Raw genomic sequence first — 13,905 nt, forward strand, 5'->3', positions numbered from 1 at the left:
AACCACACTCTCTAAGTCAGGTTTTTCAAGCAAATGTTGAATGTTAATAGTAATGTGTGTAATTGGTCTGAGTTAGTGAAGTCCAGGTCTGTTTTGGCACGTTGTACATCTCATAAATTACAGTCATCTTTTGCAAAGCACTGGGTTTCAAATCAGGGATGAAAGTGAGGTGCAACCAAAGGTGCTGCTTGTTGGCATCCCCAGCAGAAATGATGGAATGGAATGAAATGTTTATTTAGAACCTCCTGGCTGGCATGATGATCTAGCTTTCAGAGTCCATATCCATGGACTAGAAATTATCTTCTGAGGGAATGCAGTAACAGGCCAGAGCTTTCATCTCCTGCATGCTTCAGCATTCACAGTGCCCCTGAGCAGAGGCAGAGCTGCCCTTGTTTCCTGGTCTTTGAAAGGCTCCCAGACTTCAGTAGATCATTAAGATATTCCAGAAGTATTTCAAGACACTGCCTCTTAAAATTAATCATAAATAGCAGTGTAGCTGTTTAGGGCTTAAAATCCATTCAGCATGCCGAGTAGTTCCAGAGGGAAAGTGGGAACAGTGACTAAAACTTCTTGCTGTGCAATGCTGCCCTCCTCTACCTTCTCTCAGTGGTGGTTTCTGCTGAAATCCACCAGTGTATGGGTTTGTATTTCATGCCTCCATCCAGAATCAGGCTTTTGAAACAAAAGCTCCTTGGTTCTTTGAGAAAATCATCACAGAAAGTCCTTCTTATCTTCAAAGTGTTTTTCTGACATTAATTAATTGGATCCTCATGATCCTGTGAGCAGGGTAAGGAGTAGCCTGGAAGTGCCCATCAGGCACTCCTACAGTACTGAGCACTTCTGCAGCCTAGCTGGAAAAAATGTTTTGTTTTGTTTTTTGTTTTGTTTTGTTTTGTTTTGTTTTTCAACTGCCCAAATAACTTTAAAAGCGTTTGAAAAGCAGGGCATGAAAATTAAAACTACTTGTGAACTTTGAGCAGACTTTTATGCGTTCGTGCTTGTGGATGTAAGAAAGCTGCTGTTAAACAAGCAGGGGCAGATCCTGCAGCTCCCAAATTACAATGGTGCCATTGATTCCCTTGGGCCTGGGCTGCCACAGGCCAGCTGAAGGGCCTGGCTCCTTGCTTGGGAAGCAAAGCAATGTAGAGTAAGACCTAATGTGAATAAAGAGCTTTAAAACCTAGTCATCAGAATGGGAGTACTACCTCAAATGAAGATGCACTTGGAAACAGATGGAATAGATTTTGTGTGACAGTCAAGAGAAAGACATGTTAAATAAATTGAAAAGAAAAACAAAACAAAATAAAGTTATTGGTATTTGTGGATATAACCTAGTATGGAAGTGGAAAATATTTTATCTCTCCACTGGATTACTGAAAATGCCTTTATCTCTCAAATGACCATTATCCTAAACTATCTGACAGTAAGTAAAGGGAACCATTTTGTATTTTGATATTTAGTGTGGGGTTTGTTTCTGTCTTCACTGAAGTTAATCAGGAAATGCTGTTAACCGCTGAAGTTGCTGTGTGGATTTTTGATAGGATTATAAATGAAAAAATGTGCTGTGTTGAAACTCATTTGACTTGGAATAAATGCATGTCAGTATTGTCCAGAAAGACCTTTAATATCTAGTTCACATTGTCAGTTCATGGTCAGATATTTTTGTTAGAATTTTTGGTCTTCTAAGATAATACAAGCATGATGTTTAATTTGGAAGTAAAATAGTTGTTAATTGAATGGGTTGGGAACTTGGAAACATTGAAACAGTGGTTGATTAAAAGACTGATAAATACCATGTTAGACTATGAGTAGCATTTCAATCTGCCAATTTAAAATGAGCAGTGTTACTTGCACTCTGTCAGATTTGTAGCATCTTCCTATTTAGTGTAGGCAGAAATGAGCCTCAGAGATGGGAAAAGAGCTCTTGATAAATTCATGATCTGCTAATTTTGGTGTGTTGCATAAAGGTGAGCCTGCAGTAACATGCTGTCCCTTTTGGTCATTGGCAACCAGGGTGGCAGAGGGCACCCTCAGAGTGCAGCAGTAATCCTGGGGTTTGGACAGGTTTTAACGTGGAGGTGGTGGTGGCTCTTTGGTCTGTTTGTGTGTGCAAACACCAGTTAAAAACTCCTGGTTTTGTGCAATAGGCATAGAAGGTCTTCATTCTTTACAAATTTAATTCAGTTATGTGTTCCCCTTTTTCTGCTGCTTTATTGTTCCTGCTCTGCTTAAGTAAGCATTAGAAACCATTATTGATCAGTGCCTTGAAGCTCTTAGGGTGTTTCCAGCATTGGTTGCTGGATGAAGTGCTGAGCTCCCTGCCCTGCTCCTGGCTGAGAGTGATGAAGCAGCCTTGTCCCTGTGTGGTTAACACTGAGCTCAGTTTGCTGTGGCACCAGCAGCCATCCATTCAGGATGGTAATAACTGAAAATGGTGTTACAAAGCCCTGCAGTCTTTCTCTTCATGATGCTTTAGCAGTGGAAAGAAACAGTGTGCTTACATTTATATTTGAGAAAGGAATTGAACCCTTTTGTTGCCTTTTTTGGGTTTTTTTGGGCATTTGGGTTGGTTTGGGGTTGTGTTTTGGCAGGTTCTTTGAGCAGAAGAGAATCTCAATACAGATGCATGTGATGATTTTGCTGGCTTGAATGGAAGAGACATTGTTGGGTCAGCTGCTTATGGCTCTGGATGAGGTGGACAGGGTTTGGGCTTCAGGTTAGATTTTTTTTTAGGCAGCTAATATAGAAACAAACGAAAAAGGTAAATGGAAAAGAAAATTTTGGCGGAAGTAAAGGAAAGAAGATGCTAAGTGAAAGACACTATAAAGGGAAATACCAAAACTCATTCAAATGAAGACTCGCTCTATCAATACATCTTTTAAAATGCTAGTAAATATTTTAACCTGGATTTATCTCTATATAAAATCATCAAGGAAGTATCTGGGGATTGCTGATTACTTGGATTGGTAATAATAGTCTCTAATACAGACTTTCTGGTTCAGTTAATTTGTTCAAACTTACCTTGTACATTTTTTTAAATGTAGGTGACTCAGCAGCTTTATGGAGTGATTGTATCTGCAGTTCAGTTATTTATGTTATATAATACCTACCCAAGCTCTGCAAGCCTTGGCAGTTACTCCCAGCCTACTGTGCTGTGCACGGACCAGTTGCATTCTACATGTCTAACCTCTAAAGGATCCCAAAGCCTTTCTGAAGTTTATACAGTTGATTCTGTTTGCCTTTTTTCTCTCCAAAGGCTTTTCTTGGTTCTGTGGTGAGCAATGAGACCATTTCAGTGTTTCCTTAGGAGCAGGAGGTGGAGGCTGCAGTGTAACAGCTGTAATTGAGCAAAGGCCACGCTCAGTTGTTCAGCAGATATTACAGAAACTGCAGCAAAGCAGTTTCCCCAAGCCATGGCCTTCCCCCAGGATCCCAGGGTGTGCACATAAACAGCAGAGCCCCCCAAGGAGGGGCAGCCTGCCCTGTTCATGTGTTAGGCTTTGGGAGGGGCTCTCTGGGGTCCTGTCCCTGCCATACAACGAGCACAGAAACATCAGGGCTTGAATTGTGACTTGGCAGTGGCCTGAGAGTGGAACCACTTGAAATTATGGCAGTCATCATGGTCTAGTCCACAAAAAACTGGATTTAAAAGGTGGATATCTTTCTATTTACCCTCTCCCTGATAAAACTGGTTTTACTTGAATTGTATTAAAATAGGTTGTGTAAAGTTGAAGACTTTGTACCATTGGTTAAGAGTCTGTGCTAACTTTCAGTAGCATCAAATATTTCCTAGACATGTGTAACATGTTACATTGCAGTAATTGATTAGTTTGTGTTTATAACAGGAAACTAGTTTAAATTACTTTGGGAGGGTGGATATTTAAAAGGCTCTTCACTCATAGACAGCATTCATAAAAAGACTTGCTTATTTATCTCAAACATGGAAAAAATGTTCCCAGCTGAGTATGAAACTACGTGTGCTGGATGTACTTTCACCAAAAACTAAATTCACTATTAATGTAAACAGTGTGAAAAATGCTGTCTCAAATGCAGAAAAAATAGATTATAGAGTGTATGAATTTTGGTTTCAGCAAAAATTAGGCCTGTATTTAATCACTTTTTTATGGTTCTGAAAAGGCGGTACTGGAAATATCCTATAAAAGGGAGAAGATAGAGCATATCAAATTTTAATAAGACTTAATCAAAGACAGAAAGACAAGGATTTTTTTTCTAAGGAGATACTAGAAACTTTCTTCTGAAATGTTGAATATTTAATGTTCAGAATGATAAATTAATTTCAGTCAGGTTCTATAATTTGAGACCAATGTATATAACAGTCCTGTACAGTGTATTGATCAGGAGACCTGTGGGACTGATGCAGGAGGTCTAGAAGATCAAACTTGAGAATTAGGGGCAGCTGTCTGCAGAACTGTTTGCAAGTGATCTGCTTGCACACTGTAGGGGGGAAGAAAATAAGTTACTTGTTGCTAAAAGAAGAGAGAAACTTTCTTTTTAATATATTCTTTCCCACATATGCTTGGAAAAACTTAAATTCAGTTCCTGATGGCAAAATAATTACATCGTTTGTACTAAGTTATAGTTATACTTAACTCATTTTCTTCTATTGTCTATTTGAAATCTGGACTGCATTGTTTCATCTGTGCTGCAGACAAAATGCTGCCATTAATTAGCCAGAGTTATCTGATGATCTGAGCTTAGACTCACACCTTGCAAATCCATAATTTTTTCCTGTGTTTCTATGAGTAGTTTGATCAGAGAAATTTTTTTTTCATTAGCTTAGTAGATAGCTTGGGACAAAGAACAGCAGTAGAATGAAATGTGACACTCTGAAATGCTCTCTGTATTTGGAATGATCCTGTGCTACTTTTTGTAAAATATTTCATTCGTATTCTTTGTTGGTTTTGGAGCTATAAAAGCCATCAATAAAATGTGATGATTTCTTGTTTTGTCATGTCTATAGATTTCTGGGCTTCCCTCCAGGTATCAGTTGTGTTTCACATGGTTTGATGGCTTTGTCAAATAAATATCAAATCAGTTCCATCCCAGAACATCTTTTTTGTATTTAAATGTGTGAACTGACATAAACAATAACATGAGTGATACTGCTCCAAGCCTTTATAGCCAGAAGATAATGCCTGAGAAAGTGATAGCAGTGCTGTATTTCCAGCTTTCCTCTGACCACCCAGCTTATTGTGCCAGATTTCCTCTTCTGGCAGAGTGTACTCAGGTAAATGGAGACAGCCTCTCACAAGTGTCTGTGTCATTTTTCTTCACTAGGAGCCAAATACTCCAGAGGGTCTGTAATGAATGATTGTTGTTTTAAGTGAAAGACTGAAGTTTACATGCTGTTGTCAACTTCTATTGGAAGAGAGATTGAGTGAAGAACTGGGTGATTTTTTAGGGCTGGGTATGGGCAGTCTGTCTGCTGTAGTCTGTGGCTGTATCCTTACTGTAATGGGCACTGAATTAATCAAAGCACCTGTATCCTTACCCTAAAGGTCACTAAATTAATCAAAGCCCATCTTCTCCCCCCACAGTCAGGTCTCTGCTCTCAAGTCTCTGTGCCTGATCTCCCCTGGTCCGAGCTTTGCCTGCCCTGCTGGGCCCGTGGCTGCCTGGCCCCAACACCCTGGGGGCTCCTGCCAGGACAGGAAAACCATTTCAGATTCTCCTCCATGGCAGGGCCAGCATTCACTGAGACCTGATGTGCCTGGGATTCAGTGTCTGTGTCAGCCCAGCCTGAAACCAGCCAGGAGGCCTCCAGAGAGCAGCAGTGTCAGACCCTGGGCCAGAGCAACTTGAGCCTAAGCCAGGGGACCCAGCAGTGCTCTGCAGCCCAGTCTGTGTGTTTTGAGTTACAGTGTTTAACTTCACCACACAGAACATCCAAAATTCTTGAGAAATTCCACTTGAAATTCAAAACAGCTTAGGAGTATTCATTAGCTCCAGTTTTTCATAGCAAGGAACACAAGCTATTTAGCAAACAAAAGAAGCGGCTTCTACTTCAGCTTTTAATTCTTGTGAGATTGAGAGGTCTTTTCTGTAGAGATGTCACAATCTGCTGGTTTAGCTTAGCTGTCATACAATTATTCCAACTGGCAGTTGACAGGAGTGCAAGGAGGTACAAAACACTTTTTGTTATGCCAGCTAGAGAAAAAAGTGGGGTATTTACACATGTGCATTTCACTTATTTGGCCCTTCTGACTGAAGTAGTGTCTAGATTAGAAGATAATTCAATTGCATTTATCTACCCAAAGGACTTTTGCCAAATGTGTGCTGAGTTTCTGTGCTGGGTTCACTAATATGCAGTTGAACTGTGCCAGAAGGCTCAGCTATCATGTTCAGAGCCATTAGCAGCCAGTCCAATCAACTCCTGAAATACAAGAACCAGATTCTTACTGAAATAATGTAACTAAGACAAATCCTATCATCTGCAGGTTCAGCTGGAGCTGCATGGCTAAAATATCACATGCTACACTGGAAATGTATCCCTGTTGGAGACTACCAGTCCTGAATGTTGTTTGTTATTTCTAAATCCTTGATGTACAGCTATTGCCAGTGGAGACTATTTCCTGATGTTACTGACATAGGGTAGGAAATATATTGCTAAGAATTCAAGTCCTGTTTTTTCACTGGGCTTAGACAAAAATTCTAATTATGCCTTATAAGAGCTGAAGTTCTGACACTTCCACTAAGAAACTGTAACCTCAGTTATGTCCTGCCTTCTTTACAGAAAGAAATTAAGAATGTATAAGTAAGAGTGGGAAAAGGGATTTTGAATTTCTATATTTAAAAAGCCCACAATTTTGAGTTAGACTCTACTGATTAATTTCTAGAGTCTTCTGAACCATAGGAGTTCCACTTTGAAGTGCTGCATTTCCTAAAACAAAATAGTAGATATGCAATGGGCTATACATTCAACATAGTTACAGATACAAGACATGTATGATTCTCACTCCAGTTCTCTGGGGCTTAGTGTTGTTCTTCTCTTCATAATTAATTCCTCTCAGTCTATTTTTGTCCTTCTGTACTTCATCTTCAGTATTTTCATGGCAACAGTAAAATTACATACAACTATACAGCAGGAAATTTGCATAGACTTTAGTGGAGTTGGGAATTTAGTCAACCACTGCTACCCCTTCAACTCAAGGGAAATTTTTGTTCAAGTTATAAGAGAGAGAGGTTTTTATAGATTATTTTTATAGTACTTAATAAAATGTATTTGAGATATATAATTATAGAGAATGGCCAGGTAAAAATAAATGGGAAGTTCATCCTTCTTAACATGTACTGTTGTTGTGTGTATTAATTGTGTAAGTCCTTTTAGGTTAGATCATTCACAGAATAACAGAATCTGCTCATTTTCAGATTTTGTTGGAATGATTCTTATCTTGAACAAATGTTGTGCTGGCCTTCAGATAGCTTGGCTTGTACTTCTCCCCAGTATAGGGGGCTGTAATAGATGACTCATAAAATGCAGGAATTGTTCAGGAGTGATGGCATTTCTAACAGGAGTTCTTTGCTCATTGCAGTCAATACAAAGTAGGAATTGAAGCACCCTTGATGAAGAGCTGGGGTGTTGCCTATTTAATTGTGGTGGTTATTGAAATGCAGTGCCAATATTTGCATATGTCATGAACAGCATGGACCATTAATGCCTTCACACTTCCCTGACTTTCATAAAGCCTGTCTTGTTAAAGAGGCCTAGGCAGGTTTGTTTTTGTGCTAGAGACCTCACAAACATAGCACTAGCCTAAAGATTTACTTCATCTCTGTTGTTTCCTCTTATTCCTTCATTTACTTTCTTGTTAAATATTAGTATGGCCTCCAATAAATGCTTTTAGAAACTAATGATATGATCTGGGTAAGCATACTCTGTAGTGTTCCCTAATTCTCTGCTATTTAGAGCCATATCTGAACATTCAGAATTACTGCCTTGGCATAACTTACTCCCCATGAAAAGCCTTGAAATCATGTAAGTGTTATTAGTTTTGTACTTAGGAATAATAATATTAAAAGTCATCAATCACTCAAGAGCACCTGCTTGGAAAATGGGAAAAGGCATTTATTAGAGCAATTTTAAAGCAGGGAAACAGTAATAGGAATAAAACTGAAAATTAAACCCAAGATACAATTCATAAGAAGTGCTTATGCCTTGCAGTGCAAGAATTAACAAAATGCTGAAATTCTGCTTTGATGAATGTTTTTACTTGCATCATCAAATCTGCTTCATGAGCTCCCCATTTCCAGAGCTCCAGGCTGTACACAGCCACAGGCTTGCAGTCTCAGTGTAGCAGCTGGGTAATGGGATGCAGAACATTCCCTGCCTGAGTAACACTACTGTTTATATGGGTTTTCCAAAGGTCTGTGTTGCACACTGTTTCCCACTGGGATTGAGGATGATGTGTGGAGAGCAGCAGTGACATGGAGGCACAATAATTGCCAAATTATCACATTTTGCACATGTCAGGTCATATATCTGTGTGTGTATTTTGCAATACCTCGTGTGCCAAGGTCTCAGCAGTCACAGTGTGAGAATGCTGTAATCAGAGAGGGGGTTTCTCAAATTTTGCTTCTCATCTCACCAAAAAGACAGAAAAGGAAGCCCAGACTACTTAATGTGTTTTTGTTTCATGGGCTGTTACTAATACCTATCAGGGAAAAGTGCTAAAAAACATGGGGAAATCCTGCATCCTCCTCTGACAGAGGCTCAAGATTTGGTACCATGCAGATTGACTCTGCACTTCCTTTGGAGATTTTACTGAAGCCATGGAGACTTCAAACCTGCTGTAGTGTCTGGGCCTGAACAGACTGTACAGCTATAGGGCAAATCTGGCTTTTTTCTCAAAGCCTATAATATTTATTAGCATCAGTAGTTAATTGTCTCTTCTGCTTTGCTGCCTCAGCATTTTCCTTGAGCTGATACGTCAGCAGGGCTTTTGGAGTCAAACACAAAAAGGAACAGGCACAACTGAGAGATATGGGGGCTTCTCTCCGAGGGAGTTGGGGAAGCAGTAGTTCAGCAATAGTTTGGATCCTCTGAAATGGAAAATTACTGTTTGCTGCAGTGCGGAAAAGGAGCATTTATGTTTGCAGTGATTAACTGCAAAATAATTGTGTTTAAGCAGATAAACAGTGTTTTCTTTCTGCAGGTAAAAAAAAACCCTGGAATATTTAAAAAGTGATAGTGGGATTTGCTGTTCTCATGATCATTAGGAAATGCACCAAAAGATGTCTGCATTCTCAAAACTAAAACAACACTAAATTAGACCTAAGGCAGCAGAATAGGAATCTCTTGTACTTGCTTTTTTTGACCCTGTCATAGTGGAGGGTAAAACCTGCCAAAGTGGGACCTCAGGACAAACTTGGCAAAATTGGTTTAATGGAATTCACTGTTTGAAATTTATTCCCCTTTGAAGCAGGACTTCTCTGTGTGATAACTCCCTAAGGAGAATATCTGAATAACTTATTGAGCAGGATTATGCTGTTGACCTGAAGTTCTGCTGTTAATATTTTAGATAAGAAAGAAAACTGTGCAAACCTTTCCTTGGAAATAACAGTATACTTGAATTATCATTTCCTTTTAATAGTGTTGGGAATCTGGTACTTTTATCTAATGCCTACTTTAAAAATATTTAAGCAATTGCTTGAATGCTAATGCCAGCAATAAATACTATGTGTCATATTTATTTGCAATGTTATGACAACTACTCAGTTCATGGATAAATTCAGCAGTACCATTACAAAATAAGCATATGTCCAAGCTACTCAAAGCTGTAAGCAAACAGTTTGTTGGATTTCTAAAAAGCAGATTTTAAAGTTTCTTCTAGGTAAAAAAATAAGTAATTTATTAATATATGTAATAAAAAATAAGTAATCTATGTAAGAATAGGGGTCTGTATTATGGTGTAATTGTATAGAAAGCCAGACAACCAAAATTCTCTTCTCCAAAAGGACTTGAAGACAATTTCAGACATTAAAAAAAAACTCAAAAAAATGCTAAAAAATTATTCAGTATCACATAACTCAGCCTGCCTTCATGCCTGTCGATCTTGCAAGATGGAATGCAATCAGAGGTAGCCACTGGTTGTAGGAGTTGCTCTGGTTAGCAGGCTGGGGTATGGCTGCTCAGAGTTAAAGGCCAGCTCAGTGCCTTTGCTGCACTTTTCCACTTTCTGGACTTTTCCATTTGCTGCACTTTTCCACTTTCTGGACTTTTCCATTTGCTGCACTTTTCCAACAAGCCCTTCGCTTCCAAGTTTCTCTTCCTGTTGCATTCCTCATGGTTTGTACCATGAAGCCAACTGACTTACCTACCTCACAGGAGATGTCCCCAAAGGCTGTCTGTGGGGTTTAGTTGTACAAGAGCATCACCCTGCACTGATTTTTATAATGCAGTATGTGAATATTTTAGATTTGTCTCTGAAAGCTCCATATCATGTATTTTTGTGCAGGAGAGATAAACAGGAGTAGTTGCATGTTTCTTTCACTTCTTTCTTCAAAGTGGTGACACAGAAGTAGTCTGATATTTACTGCAGCTGTGTCTGGGCACTTTCTTTAAAGGTGTTGGGAAAGTGGTGTTTCTATAGAAAGCTAGTATGGCCAAGGCATTCTTGACTTAACAGCAACAGGATTAAATCTTTAAAAGCTTTTAAAATAAAATAGAAGGAAAATGCTTCAAATGTGATATGTCAAGTAAAAATTTTGCTTGTGGTGTAAAAATAAGATAGTTGCTACACTTTGCCTATAAGATGCTTTGGTTTTTGATTGGCAACTGCAAAGCAATTGCAGAGAGAGAGAGCCCCATCCATGTCACCCACTCCCCTGTTGGAGGTGCCTTTGTTGAGGACCTTTATCAAAGAATATTTTATGCTGTCTTTTCAGTCTTTGACTTGCAACTTGAGTGCATCTGCAGCTTGTGCAGGTTCCCTGGATTAAATCCCCAGTGGGACATTTGCAGTTGAGTCCAGCAGCCAGGCCCTGCCCTGGATTCCCACTGGCCACAGCTGCAAGGCTGTTCCCAGAGAGGGGAACTGCTCCCTGCTTCACTCTCTTTGGGTCAGGACCATGTGGGAGACACTTCATGTCTATGGGAAAGAACTTCAGTTCTGTCTGTCTGCAGCCTTAATAGGACTTGTAAAGCAATTAAGTAGGACTTAGGACACTGTTCTCCCAGACAGAAAAGCCTTAGGACAGAAAAATATACTGTATTGCTCTGCATGTTAGTGCTTTGCCAGATTTAAGAAGTTTCATTTCATTATTGGTACTGTGCTTAATTTGGGTGAAAATGTACTGCAAATAGTGAGGTACTATACCCACACCTAAAATATTTCTCTTCAGATATGGCTAGAAAAATAGGAGTCATTCAGCAAGACACTTAAAATACATAACAAACTGCTAATATGGAGAAGTTAATCAGAATTGTATCCAGTAATACTCCATATCACTCTGGGTCCTGAAATACTCCATATCACATAATGCAAAATATTATTGAAGGCCACTGTAAACAGCACAGTTTTAGTTAAAAGCTGTTTCCAAGATGAAAGATAGATTAAATGGGCTACAGCATGTATGAGGAATTCCTCATGAGGACTTAATGGTAAAGCTTCTCATAATCTTTCATGCTTTGGCTAAAAATATTAGCACCATAAAAATTCTTCAGGGGGCAGACTTGAGGTGGTGGATGCAGAGTGATCAAAACATAAAAGAGGCACATTTTCCCTTTTTATGGAGAGGCCTCTTTCAAATGTGTCATATGATGGATTTGAAATGAAAGTTTAATGTGCACTCAGTTTTTCAGACAGCCATCTTTCTACAGCTTCATTATTAATAACAATCTTAGCCAGCTCTCTTTTTTTTTTCTTGAGCTCTTGATGATTCATTTATCTTATTTGTTTAGCATCAGTCTAAGAAAAAATACTCAGATCATAAAGTTAAGGAAGTGTTCGACATTAATAAACCAATGTAAAATCAGTCTCCAATACATTTTGCAGAAGTTTTTAATCCATAGTTGTTTGAATTAAAAAGTAAAAAAGTGTAAATAGCATATAAATAGCAAATAATGTGACTGGACTTCCTATTTAGCCTGTGTGCAATATTTTTGAGCTATAATTTTTCCTCTCAGCACAATATGAGGAATGATGAAGCCATTTCTATGGCTGTTATTGTATAAAATATTTTTCAAGAAATGTCCACAGTGTAGAGATTGTTTTGTTGGCATGTCAGTAAATGAGACCTAGGAAGCAAGTGGATGTATGGCAGCTCTTGGGAAAATAAGCATGTAGCATTAAGTAAAATAAAAGTTCAAAATGTGTGATTACATTTACAGGGTCTGATCCAAAGCCAGATAAATTCATTGACATTTTTGCTTTTATAAAAATATTTCATCAACATTAAGCAAATTATAAATAGTTGGGTAGTCAGCAGCAAACCCTCAAAGATTTTGAATTTTACAACCTAAAGCAAGACAAGGGAGTGTCACTGTCCCTTCTCATGGGACATTCTGTTCTGAGTCCTGCAGCAAAGCACAAAGACTGCTTCTGTTGATTAATTAAGTTAATTCAGATGTCTGGAATATGTACAAAAAATGAGACTTTTGTCTCTAATGTGTATTACTTTGGAATTAGTAGTATAAATTTAATTTCCCATCATTTAGGCCATGCATGTAAGTTTTTCCTAGTAGCATAAATAATTGTGTGTAATGTTGAGAGCATTTTAACTGAGTATCACTGTTGTTGAGACAGGGTGAAGAAGAAGCAAATTGGAATAACTGGCTCCTTGACCCTAAATTTTTTTTTAAGTTCAAAGCTTGTACCTTGAATTTGGATTTTAAAAAGTAAATTACCAAGCAAAATACAGCCAAGGGTATTACTAGATTTTGTTGTCTCTTTTAAAGTTTTTATTTAAAAGAAAATTCTTTTGTAATGAAATTGAAAATCTGTGAGTAGAGCCTTAAGAGAAAGGGTTGTGTCATTCCTGTGCACTTAAGCAATGTCTGATAGGGTTTCGGCCCATATATATATATATATAATAAATAAATATAAAATAATGCAACTGTAATATTGAATAAACTATGCATATATGTGGCAGGAGTTTCTGACCTTAAGGACTGAAAATTATAGTCACATAGATAAAGAAAGTAGGAATGAGGAGGAACAGAGGCTCCTCTGTCACCAAAGCAGTGACTAGCCCATAATAACAAAGGGAAGGCACTGCCTAGCGGGACATTGAATCCATATTTTATCAATCCCTGGCTAGTATCTGATTTGCAAGTAACTTTCTTTATGCAAGGGATCCTACAGAGCATTTTCAGAATGCTCAGCACTCCAGGCAGTGCTGCAGGTCGGGACTCTGCAGATGTTCTGACAAACTTGTTCTGAAAAGGAAGTGGAGGGACCAGCCAAAGGGCATCATAACAGGATACCAGGAACATTTGGCAACTCAGGGTACTCATGTGCTCCTACACTGTTTGGTCCTTCTACATTGTGCAATGCACTGGTTTTCTGTATCTGACTCTGTGATTTGTTCTGCCTAAATCACAAACTAGTCCATGCAATGGGAAGAAAGTGCAGGAAAACCACTTCCTTGGCATCCATGTGTGCTGTGTGTGCTGCTGGCTGGCTGAGAGTCATGTGGCCACCTAGGAGAAACTGTTGGAAAAGGTTTCCAAGCTGTCTTTGATTTTTCTTTCTTTTCCTACAACATAAACGTATGAAGTGTTGAGACACAGTTTTCTAAGATTGCTTTGTGCTTGATTTGTTGAGTTTTTTACTAATATAACTGTTTTCATCAGTTGCCTGGCATCAGGAATACCTGAGAGTGTTCTGTGCAGCTGTGAGGAGCTGACTGGGCAGCAGTGTGGGAAGGGGCTCTCCTGTGACCAGT

The 13,905-nt window shown here is 38.8% G+C and overlaps 1 protein-coding gene across 1 annotated transcript in view; it reads left to right on the top strand.

Moving 5' to 3' along the window:
• THSD4 (thrombospondin type 1 domain containing 4) overlaps positions 1–13,905 on the top strand; it is a 215,190-nt gene that overhangs the window by 173,095 nt on the left and 28,190 nt on the right. The gene's annotated exons all lie outside the window — the stretch shown is intronic.

Source organism: Melospiza georgiana, chromosome 13, assembly GCF_028018845.1.
Source record: "Melospiza georgiana isolate bMelGeo1 chromosome 13, bMelGeo1.pri, whole genome shotgun sequence".
NCBI lineage: Eukaryota > Metazoa > Chordata > Aves > Passeriformes > Passerellidae > Melospiza > Melospiza georgiana.